Genomic DNA, 13292 nt, shown 5'->3' on the forward strand with positions numbered 1-13292 from the left:
ATGCACTGACAGCGCATGCAGGTCACCCACGTGTTTTGCCGACGCCAGCGCCAGTAGCCAGCTCTCTGCAGCCATTTTATAAGACAACATCCTCAGATCTAGGGACTCTAGCGGCTCAAAGGGAGATTCACACTTGGCCTCTAGAACTAGATCCAGATCCCATGACGGCACCATTGAGTGTGTTTACATGCACGTTCTTAGCCAATTATGCTTTCTAAGCCCAAAACGCGGTGGTCATGTAAATGCGGTAACCCCTTTTCTTTTATTGGAGTAAGGTCATAACCGGCTTAAGCATAAACTGGTCAAAACAGGTAGATTTTTGCCTCTTTCTGTCGGCTTATTGAAATGTGCATGTGTGATGTGTGACAGCAATGCATCCTTAGTGCAGATTTAAGCGCATCTAGACTGAGCAAACGTCTCGCAGTAAAGAAGGAAATATATCACAAAAGCAGACTTTTTCATGACTCAGAAAATGATAAAAATGTGTTCTCATCTCGTGCAGCAGAAGTAGAAATGGTTCAGTCACAATGCTGCATTTATAACTGCATGAGAGGATAATATATGAGCTGTAAGTTTCAAGCTTAATTTAACATCACAACTGACAAATGTATGGAATACTCGGAGTCAGATACGCAAATTATTATATTTTGACATCACTATACAGGAAAATAACCTGATTTATTAATGAAGTCATGTAAACGCAGCTTACTTGCGTTATCAGGTTACTAATGTGCATGTAAACGGGGAAAACTGGTTATTTTAATAAGCTGACATTTGTTAGTTATCAGCTTACAGATGTGCATGTAAACGTGCTCATTGACTTTGTAATGGAACCGAACGGCAAGTAGGTGTGCACTAGGCGCAGCACCATTTATGCCCTCATGACAGGCTGAGATGGCCCGCTAGGTACACCTTCAGCGTGGAATGGGCATGACCCCCTTCAAACAATTCTTGCAGAAACACCGGGCACTGATATGGTGATAAGGATCTCCGCCCACACCAATTTTCAAACATGTGCCATTTCAACACAAAAAGCCCTCTTGTCGATGGTGCCCTAGCGCTCTGAATTTTGGCCACCACATTGATAGAGAGTCCCGCTGCCATCAGATTTTCCCCCTCAGCGGGGAAGGCCACAGAGACCAATGCCCTAGCTGAGGATGCAGAATCTGCCCCCCTGCCTGTGACAGGAGGTTGCTTCTCAGGGGAAGGCACCACGGCGTCCCCAACAGTAACTCCCTGATGCCCGTGTACCACATCTTGCTGGCCAGCAAGGCACCACCAGAATCAATGATAGACCCTCCTGACACACCCAATCTAGAGTGGGCTGTATCAGATCCGCCAGTGGAAACGCATACAGCAGGGTCCTGGGCCATACATGCAACAGAACGTACACACAAACAAGTGTTCTTGTCTGTGATCGAGAAAAACAGCGAGCAGTGCGTGTTCTCTGCAGATGCAAAAAGATCCACTTCAGCCCTGCCAAACCGATCCCAGATCTGCGCTCCTTTTCGCGGGTGCAAGCTTCCACTCCCTGACCTGCAGACCGCCCCTGGACAACATGTCCACCCCACCATTCAGATGGCCTGGGACGTGCACCACCCACGGATCTGCTTGCCCATCTGAAACTGAGCCAGACACCTGTGAAAATCCTCTGCCCTTCATACCGACAGCATAGCTTTGTTCCGTACGGAATCTATCTCTAAACCAAGATATAAAATCTGCTGATTTGGAACCAGGGAGCTCTTTTCCAGATTTATTAATAATCCCAGATCCCGCAAATGAGAAACAAGTGTCTGTGTCTGCAACACTGCTTGTTCTCTGCTGTGTGCGTCCAGGAGCAGGTCGTCCAAATAGGCGAGCGCTCTCATCCCCTGACGCCTTAACAGTTCTAACGCTGCTTCCATGCATTTAGGGATAGGTCAAACAGCGGGACTTGAAACTCGTATGCAGTCTCCTTGAAGGAGAACCTCAGATATTTTCTGTGCCCCGGGGGGATTGTGATATGGAAATGTGCTTTGATCAAGTCTTACTGATACAAACCAATTCCGGGGATGCAGTGAGCACAGAAGATGAAGTACCATAAGTATATTGAACTTGAAACATCTGAGGTGCTTGTTCAACTGCCGCAAACCTAGGCTGAGGAGGAAGTAACGGCTGTACAACCCCTCTTCCATGCTCTCCTGTGGGACCACTTGAATTGCACCTTTGCCAAGGAAAACGTGGATTTAGTCCCTCGGCACTGGGGAATCCCTTTCCAAAACTGAGGTCGTGATTACCCCGTCGAAACAGGGGGTGGTGGGGTGCGCAAGAAACTGCAGCCGGTAGCCCCACTGAATTGAGCAAAGAACCCATGGTGTTGGTGCACATGTGCACCACCGTTCGAGGCAAACAGTGAGGATCCCCATCATTACCCGGGGAATCCCCCGCACACAATGCTGGATATGACATATCACTGCATCTTTCCCTTCTGTTGGCACATGGCCCAACTGTGAGGTTATTGATTCTAAACTACTTTGATTTTCTTGACCAATCAACACATGAGGCATTGCATGCTGAACACAAAGTTTCTTCACTGAAAACAAGCCCACTCTTTTGCAGGATTTTTTTCTGCACCGAGACAGGAACACGGCTGCCTCTGGGCCGACATTCCTCCCCAACTGCAGGCTAGGGACTGGACTGCCCTCTTTTTCCCACAGAGAAATGTCCACCTTTCGTCGGAGGCAGACCCTTCCTTCCTGGCCCCACCTGCTGCTTAGATTGCATGCATGCCCACTCTGTTTCCCAAGCACCAGGCCTTGGTGCTCTCACAGAGGCCGGCCTCTTGTGCACCACGGGTTGCACGCAGAATGTAATCGGCCATGTAATCGGCACTTCTCCCATAAGCACGTCACACGGCGCCCCTGCTGACACGGCCTCGCTCAGCCCTCCCAAGCAGATGGCTTGATAAGTCTGCAGTAAAGAGATAGTGCTTAATGCTCTGGCCACGCAGGCTTGTTCTCCATAAATCCTGCCCAGCTGCTTAAAGGAAAACTAGCAAAGGCCCATCGGGAGAGTGGGGGTGCCTGTGATACCACTATTCTGCATGGGTGCCAGGTATGCAGCCAGAGAATGCTCCATTGGGGGGGTTGACACCAACCCTGCTTCCCCCACTCCCTCGAGCTCCATGAATCTGTTTGCGCTAGGCATCGGAGGAGGGGGTGACATAGGCTTTGGCCATGAAGACATGAGCTCCGCTACACAATCGGCATAAAGTGGCAAGCAGGTCCTCACTGTCTACACTGGAGACAGATGAAACCACCAAAGTGCGAGCTCTTTTGTACAGAAGAGGCCATTCCACAGACAACTTCTCTGCCGCTCTTCAGTAGAGATCTATGAAGAGATTGTCCCCTTTCTCCCTACTTCCCACCGCTTCAGAGAGCGACTGAGAAGCCATGATTTGTTCTGCCTGAATAGCATCGTCAGAGAACTCTTCGCCCGCATTCAAAGAGACAGAATCATCATCCCAATACCCAAACTCCCCACCGAACTCAGGAGCGATCAGAGGAATTCCTCTACCTTCCTCGGTCTCCATGCGATCGCCCCAGCTCCCCGTGACTTCCCCAAGAACGGCCAGAGCCGCCTCTGGATCAGCCTCAGAGGACAGAAGTGGACCTTGACTGGCCACTGCCCCACCGAGCACTCGCTCCACAAATGTCACACGCCGCTCAAGCGTGGAACGCTGCCAGCAATGTGCGCATGCCCTGGGGTTGGAGAGAGCCAACCTAGCGTGGCCAATCCCCAGACACACCGGGCAGTGTTCGTGAGTATCTTTTTTGGACACTGAATACCCACATGCCATGGGACAGGGGCGAGATTCTTTCTTGTGCTTAGACATCCTACTCGAAAAATAGTTAATTAGGCTTTGTTTCTCTTTAGTTTCAAAAAGGATCACCACCGTGGGCTTTCTCTTGTGAAGGTGGCGTGATGTATCCTAAGAGTACAGTGAAGAGCTGAAGAACAAAGGGAATGACGCATACAACTGCATTTATATGCTGTGGGCAGGCAGCCCCGCCCATGTTATCATGCGTCATTGGCCTTTCAGGCATGAATATAGGTGTTTTCAGCAGTGCGAGAGCGCGATATCCCATAGTCATGTCTTGTACCAAGTGAACCAACTGAATGGGAACGGTTTGTGAATTGGTTTGTGAATCATTTTGAATGATTTTTTCAGTTCCCTGCATGTACTAAATCATCTGAAACGGTTTCTCATTCATTCGGGTAATTTCAGAACATGGAGAACATAAAGATCTATAGTTAATTGTCAATCTACAGTCTACAGTCAGGCTACAGTCTACAGATCTACAGTCAATTATATATCTATATATACTGTATATATATATAAATATATACATATAAATTCTCAATAAATAAATAAATAAATAAATAAATAATTTACCATAATTTAGTTTTTGAATCCATAATATTTAAGATCCTAATTTCTAATTTTGCATGAATTTGTTAATTTCAATAAAAACAATGGTTATTTAGAGGAACAAACTATACTTTCAATGTAATGCTTTTCTCACTGTTTTAGCATTTTTATTAAGTTAGGTTTTTATATAATAATTTTTTATATTGAATAATTAATAATTTTTAAGCAATTAATAATTGGAAATTTGTTGAGGCTCCATGGTTGTATATTAATATGTAAATATATATCTAACACTCAATGCAACATGACATATAGGCCTATATATAAAAATATAATTTCAGGTTAGTGTTTGTGTGCATCTGAAGTGTGTCTTAACCTGTGTGTGGGTTGTATCAAGAAGGCATTTATGATATGACTGGCACCTGCACGATTCCTAATCAGCAAGGTGCAGCCGTGGCTGCTGGGAATCAGAAGACGTGTGGGTGGCATTTTCTTCAAAATTAAATAACCTTAAGGAGATTTATTTTTTCATTTCATTCACTGACCCAAAAAACATGCACACGTACCAAAAAACACCTACACATGGAAACTCTCACTCTCACTCTCTCTCTCTCTCTCACACACACACACACACACACACACACACACACATACAGTGATTTAAATCAATTAAAGAGTACTTTGTAAACAGTTTAGTCTTCGTGCCGGAGGGTTTTATCTAACCCAGAACTAACTAGTACGCCCACCTAGATGAGTGTAAGTATCAATCCTTCAGGGCTAGAGTTATGTGTGTGTGTGTGTGTGTGTGTGAGAGAGAGAGAGAGAGAGAGAGCGAGAGAGAGAGATGGGAAAGCCAGGCTCAATGCAAAGTTCTTTGAACTTTAAGTATGAAATGCCAACTGTCACAGCTGCTCAAAAATGAGAGCGTGTGAAAAAGAGAGCGAGGGAGAAATAGAGAGAGAAAGCTGGCATAAGAGGCACGAGTAAAGAACCCTGTTTGACACGCCTTTCATGTATTTTCTGGGGTTCTCCTAAACCCTCTTCTGAGCTGATGCTAAATTATTCACATATGTCACATCACGCCTGTAATCCTAATTAATGAATCATCTCCACAATACATGGGAAGCTCATTAAAAGAGTGCAGCACAGAGTCAAGGAACAAAGGTGAAAAAGATTACTGCAATTATAATGCCAAAATCACCATATACAGTGCCCTCCATAAGTTTTGGAACAGTAAAGACAAAATTGCTCTGTTGGCTGTGGAGTCAAGACATTTGCAAATATGATTAAAAGATGAATATGAGACAAAACTACAGAATGTCACAGTTCATTATTAGCCGTTTCAACACATACACATTTTACCAAATAAAAAGATCAGCACTTTTAGAGTTCATCCCATTCATTGATGTGAGCATAAATATTGGGACAGTTGAACATAAGGCAGATATAAAATATTAAAAGCTATTATTTAGTTGCAGATCCCTTGCACACAATCACAGCAGTGAGTCTGTGACCCATAGACATCACCAGACTCTTGGTCTCATCCTTTGAAATACTTTTCCCAGCCTTTAATGCAACCAATTCCAATTGTTACTTGTTTTGGGGAGTTTCTGCCTTTACTCTCCTCTTCAGCTGGTGAAATTCATGTTCAATCGGATTTAAATCTGGAGATTGACTTGGGCAATCTAAGACTTTCCATTTCTTTGCCCTTATAAATTCCTTGACTGAACTGGCAGGGTGTTTTGGGTCATTGTCCTGATGCAATATGAAGCACTTCCCAATGAATCTGGTGGCATTTTCTTGAAATATTGGTAGCCAAGATGGTTTTGTACCCTTCCAAATTCATTCTGCTGCTTTCATTATACATTAAGTCATCAGTAAAGTTGAGAGGGCCTGTTCCAGAGGCAGCCATGCATGCCCATGTCATGACAACACCTCCAGCATGCTTTACAGATGAGGCTTTATGCTTGGGATCATTTGCAGTTCCCTTTTTTCTCCACATTTTTGCTTTCCCATCACTTAAATAAAGGTTCATCTTTGTCTCATCGGTCCATAAACACAGTTCCAAAACTCTTCTGGCTCACCTTTGTGCTTTTTTGCAAACTCTAATCTTGCCTTTCTATTTTTGGTGCTGGTCAGAGGTTTGCATCTTGCTGTGTAGCATCTGTAATTCTGTGTCAAAGTCTCCTGAGGACAGTAGATTGTCAGAGCATCACCCCAGCTTTCTGGAAGTTGTTGGTGATTTTACAGACACTTCTTTTAGGGTTCATTTTCACAGCTTTTATGATTTGTCTGTCATCAATGGTTGCTGGTGTCACTCGTGGTTTCCAAACTCTTGATTTCTCCATGCCCTTTGTTTTTGCTAGAGCTCTAATTGACTTCCTCTTTTCTTTTAGCATCCAAATTGCTTGCTTTTCTCTCAAAGTCAGCTCCCTCGTCTTCATCCCGGTTTGTGTGTGTCATCATCGAATGCAAGATTCAGAATACAGAAGTAATGGATATAACTGATATGACACATTCTCTGCTTTTAATATCTGAAGAATTAATGCAACAGGACACAGCTGATCACTTAGAAAGACCTGTGAGGCAACTGTTCTAATACTTCAATGTTCCAATGCTCACATCAGATAAAGGGAACTTCTTAACTGGTAAAACGTATACAGGTCCTTCTCAAAAAATTAGCATATTGTGATAAAGTTCATTATTTTCTGTAATGTACTGATAAACATTAGACTTTCATATATTTTAGATTCATTACACACAACTGAAGTAGTTCAAGCCTTTTATTGTTTTAATATTGATGATTTTGGCATACAGCTCATGAAAACCCAAAATTCCTATCTCAAAAAATTAGCATATCATGAAAAGGTTCTCTAAACGAGCTATTAACCTAATCATCTGAATCAACTAATTAACTCTAAACACATGCAAAAGATTCCTGAGGCTTTTAAAAACTCCCAGCCTGGTTCATTACTTAAAACCGCAATCATGGGTAAGACTGCCGACCTGACTGCTGTCCAGAAGGCCATCATTGACACCCTCAAGCAAGAGGGTAAGACACAGAAAGAAATTTCTGAACGAATAGGCTGTTCCCAGAGTGCTGTATCGAGGCACCTCAGTGGGAAGTCTGTGGGAAGGAAAAAGTGTGGCAGAAAACGCAGCACAACGAGAAGAGGTGACCGGACCCGGAGGAAGATTGTGGAGAAGGACCGATTCCAGACCTTGGGGGACCTGCGGAAGCAGTGGACTGAGTCTGGAGTAGAAACATCCAGAGCCACCGTGTACAGGCGTGTGCAGGAAATGGGCTACAGGTGCCGCATTCCCCAGGTCAAGCCACTTTTGAACCAGAAACAGCGGCAGAAGCGCCTGACCTGGGCTACAGAGAAGCAGCACTGGACTGTTGCTCAGTGGTCCAAAGTACTTTTTTCGGATGAAAGCAAATTTTGCATGTCATTCGGAAATCAAGGTGCCAGAGTCTGGAGGAAGACTGGGGAGAGGGAAATGCCAAAATGCCTGAAGTCCAGTGTCAAGTACCCACAGTCAGTGATGCTGGTGTTGGTCCACTGTGTTTTATCAAGGGCAGGGTCAATGCAGCTAGCTATCAGGAGATTTTGGAGCACTTCATGCTTCCATCTGCTGAAAAGCTTTATGGAGATGAAGATTTCATTTTTCAGCACGACCTGGCACCTGCTCACAGTGCCAAAACCACTGGTAAATGGTTTACTGACCATGGTATTACTGTGCTCAATTGGCCTGCCAACTCTCCTGACCTGAACCCCATAGAGAATCTGTGGGATATTGTGAAGAGAAAGTTGAGAGACGCAAGACCCAACACTCTGGATGAGCTTAAGGCCGCTATCGAAGCATCCTGGGCCTCCATAACACCTCAGCAGTGCCACAGGCTGATTGCCTCCATGCCACGTCGCATTGAAGCAGTCAGTTCTGCAAAAGGATTCCCGACCAAGTATTGAGTGCATAACTGAACATAATTATTTGAAGGTTGACTTTTTTTGTATTAAAAACACTTTTCTTTTATTGGTCGGATGAAATATGCTAATTTTTTGAGATAGGAATTTTGGGTTTTCATGAGCTGTATGCCAAAATCATCAATATTAAAACAATAAAAGGCTTGAACTACTTCAGTTGTGTGTAATGAATCTAAAATATATGAAAGTCTAATGTTTATCAGTACATTAGAGAAAATAATGAACTTTATCACAATATGCTAATTTTTTGAGAAGGACCTGTATGTGTTGAATCACCCAATAATAAAATGTGACATTCTGTAGTTTTGTCTCATATTCATCTTTTAATCATATTTGCAAATGTCTTGACTCCATGGCCAACAGAGCAATTTTGTCTTTACTGTTTCAATACTTTTGGAGGGCACTGTATAAACAAATTACCTCTGTTTTTATCTTCTACCTTCCCTTTCCCTTTCTTACCTTGTGCTAAATTACTTTTAGACTGACAGGTAGTAGATGAAATTATCTCGGATGCCTCTGATCCGGCCAGAAATTGGCAGTTGAGCTTTTCACTGACCGCAGTGATGATGTCAAGCATCTGCCACGTCTGCTTCTTGTTGACTATGGATGCCTGACCCTCTGTGATTTCTTCATGTTATGATAGCTTCATCTTTCTAATGGGATGATTATCTAGTCAGCTGGCTAATTGACTATTCAGTGCACGTATATTTTTCACACATAAGCATATGTGACACTTAATTTGAGTAATGCGGTCTGCAGGCACATAAATATGTTGGTCTTAATAATAGCTGAAGACACTCAGCATGTTAAAGCTATTGTGATACAGGCCTGATCTAAAGCGGTTCTGGCCACTTAAAGATGTCATAAGAACACTTGAAAATGTCTGATGTGTTTCTCATACTGTGTGTGATATATCTAAATTAATTTTCAAATAGCTCACTGAGGTGTGATATATACTCTCTCAGGGTGAATGTAGGCACCCACAGCGCTAATGTTTCCACAGCTTTTCTGACCTTCTGCTTTTTTTCCGCTAGGGTACAATTTCTAAGTACTTTATTGGGTTTTACAGCTGTAATCTTAACTGCACCATAAAAGCATCATAATTCTAGAGCGCGTTCTTAGAATCGAAGATCTGCGGAAGATTTATGTGCAGTCAAGGCCAGTTGGCTAGTTTCTGCATGCAGCTATGCTTCATATTTCTTGAGAGAGTGCCAAGAAAATAACACGCATTCAGTTTCAAAAACAGAGCATTTGGAAACTGGAGTGCAGGCCATCACTCAGTGTGAAATAAATCTATTGAAATGGTTTATCAGTGGAAAGGTCCCTCGTCGGTTCTGATCTTCACAGTTTCGGCAAGAGCAGTGAATCACGTGACCGTCATTTCCTTTTTTCGGTTGTGCTCTTATCCTCAGATCAGTAAAGAATTAGGGCAGAGAGGGAGACAGTGGGAATATCATTTCTGGTAATTCACATCTTATTAATAGTTTAAATGTGCATGTATTGAACATTAATGTTCTAAAATAGATAATAAATTATATTTTAAATTCATAAAAGATAGTGTGATGCGTTAAAAATCAGCAATAAATTATTTCAATAAAAAGGAGAATTCTATTAAAAATAAATTACATTATTTAAAAAATAATAAAATGAATAATAAATAAATTAGTGAGTGAGTGTAGTCCTGAATCCTAAATCTTAACTGCAATAAATAAAGCAATAGCAATAAATAAAATACATGTTAAATAAAAATAAATAAACTGCAAAATGATTTGATGTCGACGTCACAGTATGAGTGTATCCTAAATTCTCTCAAATATAATTCAATAAAAAAATGCATTAAACAATTTAACTTTAATAAAAATAGAACAAATAATATTTAAAAATAAATATGATTCAATAAAAACTAAAACATTATACATTCATTTTTAATGTTGAAAAAATAAAAAGATATATTTAGCAGCAGTTAGAGAATGCTTTAGAATGATTTAGTGTTCAGCAGGACAAAGGCAATCCACCTTAACCATCACAAGGTTAGACTATATTCTTTTGCAATCCATACAAATTACTAGCCTTGGTCTTGATGCATAACTGTAAATCAAATCAGTTTGCAAGTGTGCATCACCTTGGCTGTAAATCTCACTCTTTTCATGCTTCTGTATGTACTTATGCTAAATTATTAAAAAAAAATGAGTTCAAATCACTTCAAATGAAAAGTAATTTTGTATCACAAGGTGAATATGGCTCACTTCATCTTAATATCGGAGGTTAGCCTTTGTCTAACATGCGGACATTGTGAGTATTATTAAGCCTTTCAAATCAGTAAGCCATTCAGAACTTAGTGATGATTCATACCAGTGGACGTGTGATCAAGCTCCCTTTCAGCTAGATAGATAGATTATTCGTGAGTCAGGCGACAGACTAATAAGTTTCTTTGGAAACCAAAGACTGTGGTTCTCTTGACTGATGCTGCATGTGTGAAGCTTTATTAAAGCGCCCCATTATGAATTTTTGAAAATTACCTTTCATGCAGCGTGTAACACAGTGAATGAAAATATCCTGCAAAGTTTTAAATCTGTAACGCTTTACAAAAAGCCACACTGCTCTCACAAACACTGCTTTATCAGACATTACAGGCGAGATGAAAATGGAAATTAAATGTACCAAATGACCGATCACGCTAATCGATTAGCATAACGCAAAGGAGGGGTTTGGAAAAATTAATCGTTGAACAAATCGTTTGGCAGTCGTTGAGCAAATAAGGTAAAAATAAATGCATATTATAAGACAATGGAAGTGTTTTTTTGATCTTGCATGCATGTCAATCTGTTGTTGGGGACTCCCAAAATCAAAATATGAACTTTTCATTACCCATAATAGGGGCACTTTAACAACGTGCAAATAATGGCCCTTATAGACTGTCTAGATAAAGCGTATTATGGTGTATTACCACTGAAAGTATAGTTGTGTCCCAAATGACATAAATATTGAATTTTTAGTGTATGAATTTTATAAGCTTATTTCATCATTGAGCATTGGAATGTAAGAAGCTTGCCGTTCAAGTGCATGAAGTATCTGGAGGGGTTTTTTGGAGTTTTTAGGAGGGGTTAAATAAGTGAATCATATGAGGATTTGAAGTATACTTTGTCTTTTTTGAATTTTACCAAAAATGCGATCTTGAGTAAAACAGTTTTAACCTTTAACAAAGCACATACAAAAGACCTGAACCGGAAGCGACGCAACCTGTTTTACAGAATATGTAAGTTTGTTGTGCATAACTTCATTTTTAATTTATTTTTTATTCACAATTCAAACTTTCATTCTAAGAATTACAAGAAAAATGTCAGAATTGTGAGATGAAAAGTCAAAATGAATTTTTATTAATTTTTTATTTTTATCCTGTGGCAGAAACAAGCTTACATACAGGTGCATCTAAAAAAAAAAATAATATCGTGAAAAAGTTCATATATTTTAGATTTATTACATGTACAATAAAACATTTCAAAAGTTTTTTGTTTTAATTTTGATGATTAGAGCTTACAGCTCATGAAAGTCAAAAATCAGTATCTCAAAATATTAGAATATTTACATTTGAGTTTCAATTAATGACCATCCCTACAGTATAAATTACGGGTATCTCTTGTTCTTTGAAACCACAATAATGGGGAAAACTGCTCACTTGGCAATGGTCCAGAAGATGAACATTGATGCCCTCCACAAAGAGGGTAGTCACAGAGGGTCATTACTGAAAGGTGTGGCTGTTCACAGAGTGCTGTATAGTAGTAGTAGTAGTAGTAGCCCTTTATTGTCACTAGTCACAAGTACCAGCGAAATTAGCCATCAACCTGTCCATACATAACATACATACAATATGACAAGGGGGTAGACAAGACAGGAAGACAGGATAATTGAGGAAGAAATACAGCATAACATGAGGAAGGGGGGGAGAAAAAAATAACAACCCCCAGACTATGCTCCTTTGGGAGTACAGTGTGAGAACAGGAAAAACACCCCAGCAACAAAAGCACATAATCTTTCCCATGCGTCCATCGTGTAGCCAGCTGCGAACGGTCCGGCAGGGCAGTCAGGTTCCCCCGAACCCAAGCTTCTCATCGAGAAGATGGTGTCTATTGCGTTGAGAGACCAGTTGATCAAATCCATGATTTTTCAGTTTGGAGAGCAGTGCAGAGAGAGTCTCTCAAGTATTAGACAATAGACCAGACGAGACGAGACGAGAGAGCAAAGCAGGGAAGGTAAGGGGAGGAGAGGGAGAGAAAAATGCGTCCGCCTTCGTTGAGAGCCAAGTAAGAAAGAAAGAGCCAAGTATCAAAGTATATTAAATGCAAAGTTGACTGGAAGGAAGAATTTGGGTAGGAAAAGGTGCACAAGCAACAGGGATGACTGCAAGCTTGAGAATACTGTCAAGCAAAGCTGATTCAAACACTTGGAAGAGTTTCACAAGGAGTGAACTGAAGCTGGAGTCAGTGCATCAAGAGTCACCACGCTCAGACGTCTTCAGGAAAAGGGCTACCAAGCCACTTCTGAAACAGAAACAACGTCATAAGCATCTTAAATGGGTTAAAGAGATAAGGAACTGGACTGTTGCTCAGTGGTCCAAAGTCCTCTTTTCAGATGAAAATAAATTTTGCATTTCATTTGGAAATCAATGTCTGGAGTCTGGAAGAAGACTGGAGAGACACAGAATCCAAGCTGCTTGAAGTCCAGTGTGAAGTTTCCGATGATTTGGGGTGCCGTGACATTTGCTGGGATTAGTCCATTGTGTTTTATCAAGTCCAAAGTCAATGCAGCCGTCTACCAGGAGATTTTAGAGCACTTTATGCTTCCATCTGCCGACAAGCTTTATGGAGATGCTGATTTCCTTTTCCAGCAGGACTTTA

This window comes from Barbus barbus, assembly GCF_936440315.1.
Source record: "Barbus barbus genome assembly, chromosome: 10".
Classification (NCBI taxonomy): Eukaryota; Metazoa; Chordata; class Actinopteri; order Cypriniformes; family Cyprinidae; genus Barbus; species Barbus barbus.